Source organism: Pleurodeles waltl, chromosome 12 (assembly GCF_031143425.1).
Source record: "Pleurodeles waltl isolate 20211129_DDA chromosome 12, aPleWal1.hap1.20221129, whole genome shotgun sequence".
Taxonomy (NCBI): domain Eukaryota; kingdom Metazoa; phylum Chordata; class Amphibia; order Caudata; family Salamandridae; genus Pleurodeles; species Pleurodeles waltl.
This window is the reverse complement of record NC_090451.1, coordinates 713,483,750-713,488,989: the sequence shown is the minus strand read 5'-3', so window position 1 is coordinate 713,488,989 and position 5,240 is coordinate 713,483,750.

The following is a 5,240-nucleotide window of genomic DNA, read 5'->3' as shown; positions in this document are numbered from 1 at the left end:
CGAGGAACAGAGGAGTCCGAGACGTCTGAGACCCCTGACACGCGCAGCGTCTGGATTCGATCGAAAATTCTGGATTTGCTGTTCGGTGAGTATTACTGAATAGTATCAAGACGTTTTCCGATTAAGGAAACGGTAAAGGTATAGATTTAGTAACAAAATGTCGTTGTTTGCCAAATTTAAGACTAAATCTAAGGATAAAAAGTTTTTAGAAAAAGAGGTGGTTCTTCCACCTAAGGACACGCCAGCTAGATTTATGTATAATAAACATGGCATGTCGGCAATAGTCTTTTTGGACTTATGGGTGGAATATATTGAGAAGTTGGAAGAAAAATATCGGTGGCCCATCAACGGGACTTTCGATATAGAAAGTGTCCTTAAGGTAGAGGAACAGTTGTTCAAAAGGAAAGCGAGACAGGCTCAATTAGATTCTGTGGAATGGTGGAGGAAAGAAGCCCATAGGAGACAGGAGAAAGCTCAGAATAAAGTCGAAAAAGCGCAGAAAATGTCAGAAAAAGCGAAGTCAGACGAATTATTGCAGATAGGAAAGGAAACAGTTCTTGACCAAACAATTAGAGAAAAACAAGGAAATATGACCAGTCTGTATCCGGTGTTACCTAAATGTGAGGTTGCTGGTCAGGTTAAATCGAAACATGGTCTCCTTCCCAGCGCTCCTATAGATTTTGAAGAAGCACCCCTCATAGACTTATTGGACGTACCACCCCCGTATTCTACTGATATGCGGCCCGTCCATCCTGGACCTGGTCAAGCGGTAACACTTCCCCCAGCTATAATTGACAACCTTTCAGAACACACCCGACGTCTTTCTCTGGTAGAGACAGCGGGAGGGGACGAAGCAGCGGGCGGGGAGGATAAAGTGCAGTGTCCCCATGATCCATTATATAAAAGATATCCCGCTTTGGATGAACAAGGAAAACAGTTAGTTGATAGTTGGACTAAAATAGAAAAAATGCCTGCAGTACACAGTACCATTGACAGTATGATTGAATATATGTTACGAGGTGGAGATTCCACCGCATATACAGATGTTATGAAGGGGAAAAATAAGAGACAAAAAATGCACATATATGCTTTCATGACACTTCTCTTTGCACGATACTTCCAGGCAAATGGTTTGAAAACTCCTACAAAATTAGCAGACATTATTAATGAACTTAATGAAAAAACCGAAGAGGTAGAGGATGAGATAGATAGAGCAGTAGGTACCTTATTGGGCCTTATGATACAACAACAACATAAATTCAAAGAGGGTCCCTCACGACCTACTAAGCAATGTCCACTTCGTGGGGACCTCGGAAAAAGAGAAAAATTTACCCCCACAACTGTTTCCTTTTTTCCCGAGGCCCCAACGAGTGAAGAGTTATATGAGGAAACAGAGGAAGCCTTAGAATGGTTCCTTGATCAGGAACCTCCCTTAACAGTTGAGGAGCAGGAATTAGCTCGTACCGCCACCCTGTGGACCTCACAACCAAAAATATACAATCCAGATGTCATTGCCCAGTTATTTTCTAATCTCCCACTTACGCAACGTAGATTGGCCAGTATATATATGACCCAACACTTGATGACGCTAAATAAAATAATTAGACCCCATCAAAAGGCCCTCGAAGATTTATTGTCTAAGTGCACGTCCTTAACATTCGTACAAGACCCAAGTCTGTTTTTGAACATATTCCTTGAGGCTAGACAGGAGTATCATGACGAAGTAACGCGAACACTTCTTCGGTCACGACACCATGATTTACAACAGAAAGACACACTTCGTCATTTTCCTCTCAGAGAGGTACACCCACGAACAGATGTTGGAAATAACTTGCACAGAGTTTTTGTGTATACCCCCCTTACTAAAATGGAAATTATGAAAATGAAAGAAATGGTTCCATCCCATTCTAAGGATCCTGCGGGATTCTTTAAAGAACTTGCGGATGTCCTTACGATGGAAACTTACACATTAACTGATATGACTATCATGTTGAAAAATTTGTTGCCTTCGGGAATTTATGAAAAATTGAGGGAGAAAAATTGGGTAGTTGATGCTGTTGAATTAAACTGGGCGACCCTTGAAACACAAGAACGTGATCGCATACCGGGGGGAGATATACACGAAAATATAAAGGCTTTGCCAGGTCTTGTTCTCAAAGTATTACCCCAACTCCTCACTACTAAAAAAGAGGATTGGAACGCCATTTCGGCTTGTAAGCAAAAACCTGGTGAGGATCCTGGGGATTATTATTCCCGATTAGAGGAATGTTTCGCTATCAATAGCGGTCTTAAACCAAATAGTGACTCCTACCCCCACCTGTTTGTGTCCAAATTGGTAGAAAATAGCTTGCCTAAATTAAAGGAAAGGGTTCAAAGAGTTGAAAGTTCCTGGCAGGCTCAGACTCCCTCCCAAGTTTTACGAATATTACAATATCATCAAAATAGACTGAGGGAGGAAGAAGAGCGTGAAAAGACGAGACTGAAAGAAACTAAGATAAGAGCTTTAGTCGCACAGACTGTAATGCCCAGAACAGGCCCGCCGCCACAACAACAAAAGACAACAACTACCTCCAAGGGTGTTTGTAATTACTGTAAGAAACAAGGACATTATGTCAAAGACTTGCAAGGGAATGTAACATGCCCCGTTCTGAAACACAATTTGGCCACAGGTAAAACGTTATCTAGACCCCATGTTCCTCGGGAACAATACAAAACAGAGGGAAGAGTTCCCAAGAGCCAGGATAAAGAAATAAAACAGAGCGCACAGATGTACATGAATGGAGAGGATAATGGGTATGCCGATTTTCCCAGTTTCTTCTGAAGTTGCCCAGGGAGGGAAGAGAATAAATTGCCCCTTATCCCTATACCTGTGGACCAGACTGGTCCATATGTGGACGTTCACCTCCTGGGACAAGAAAATAAGTTTTTATTGGATACCGGGGCAAGCAAAACAACAATTGACCACAATGAACTGCCTCAAGCACCACTGTCAGGAAACAAAAATGTTTCCCTAGGTTTTTCAGGTCAGCCCATTACTAGTAGTACTTCAGAGCCCTTACCTTTACAAGTTGGCCCCCTCACCACGACCACTGATCTTCTTTTAACTGATGCTTGCCCCGAAAATTTGCTAGGCATTAAACAATGAAAGAATTGGGAGCTATTATAGTATGCTCCCCCCAGGACGTACGCCTTTTCTTACGAGATTTTAAAGGTCACTATACCGTTAGAGAGTTGGATCCTCGGCTTGCACACCTTCCCCCCGAATTGTGGGCCACCAGCTCCACCTCGGTTGGACGAATGACTATTGCGCCTCACAAAATTATATTGAAAGATGGAGCCATATTACCACGATTACGCCAGTATAAAATACCTCCGCAAGCTGAGAGGGATCTCATTTCCATCATAGAAGATCTCATCAAAGCAGGGGTAGTGATAGAAGTACCTTCAAACACAGTTAATTCCCCTGTATTACCAGTAGCAAAGAAAGTCCAACAGGGTGAAAATCCCAGTTATAGACTGGTAGTTGATCTACGAGAACTTAATAAGTGTGTGGTGTCCCAACATCCTGTTGTACCAGATATCTCCACACTTTTAACTACTGTTGATTGCGAGGCATCTTATTTCACCGTCATCGATCTCAAGAATGCGTTCTTCAGCGTACCCATACACGAAGATAGCCAGTATTTGTTCGGGTTCTCACTGTCCGGAAGGAGCTTCCGGTTTACGCGAGCTCCTCAGGGATTCACTGACAGCCCGAGCATCTACAGTCAGGCATTAAAAAGACAATTAGACACTATACAAATGCCTCAAAATACTGCACTCCTGCAATACGTTGATGATCTACTCATCACGGCTCGCTCTGAACAGTCATGTGTACAAGCCTCGTTAATTGTATTAACGTTTCTTGCTGAAAATGGTCATAAGGTGTCACCAAATAAGTTACAGTTTTGTCAACAGCAAGTGGCCTACTTAGGGCACTTGCTGTCGAAGGAGGGTAGACAACTGACACAAGAAAGAATACAGTTGGTACTAAATATACCCCAACCAAAAACACAGAAACAAGTACGTGAATTCATAGGATTAACATCCTACTGCAGACAATGGATCCCTCAGTTTGCATTAATCTCTAAACCACTTGTACACCTCACAACATTGGAAGCAAGTGCAACACCCCAACTTCCCTGGACAGAGGAACATACACACGCATTCCAAACGTTGAAACAAGCAATGTGTCAGGCTCCTGTATTAGCTACCCCCGATTACCACAAAGATTTCACATTATTTGTTACTGAGAAAAATGGGACTGCTTTGTCAGTCCTTACACAGGAACAAGCAGGCAAACAAAGGCCGTGCGGATATTTTTCATCCACTCTGGATCCAGTAGCACAAGCCCTCCCTGCATGCCTGAAAGCTGTAGCAGCGACAGCCCAAGCTATCAGACAAAGTGACACCATAGTATTAGGGCACCCACTAGTAGTAAGGGTTCCTCATGCAGTGGAACTACTACTCAATAGAACACAGACTCAACATTTGACCATAGCTAGATTGACAGGGTATGAACTGACACTGTTCCAACCCCACATTCAAATACTTAGATGTAACACCCTGAATCCAGCGACACTCTTACCTCTCCCTGAAGAGACAGACGGAGTACATGATTGTATAGAAGTGATTGAACAAGTGACGAAACCAAGATCAGACCTAGGAGATATTCCTTTAAAAGATGCGGAACAAAACATATATGTGGACGGCTCATGTAAAAGAAATGAAAAAGGGGAACTGAAAGCGGCCTATGCAGTAACCACAAAAACACAGGTACTAGAATGTCGACAAATACCAATTCTCTCGGCGCAGGCTGCAGAATTAATAGCCTTGAGTAGAGCTTGTCACATAGGGAAGAAAAAAAAGATAAACATTTACACCGACTCACAGTATGCCTTTGGGGTAGTACACAATTTCGGAACGCTGTGGAGAGAAAGGGGCTTCATGACATCCCATGGATCAAAAATACAACATGCAGACCTCATAACACAGTTATTGGACGACATACACTTGCCCGAACAAATAGCTGTAATTAAATGCAAAGCACATTCAAAGGGAACAGATGATGTCGCTATAGGAAATGCCTTAGCAGACCAAACAGCTCAGGAAATGACACAGAAAGACGTAGACAAAGGGTCACCCCATGACCTTGCATTTATAGGACATACACAAACTACCAGAGATACTGCTATTGATAT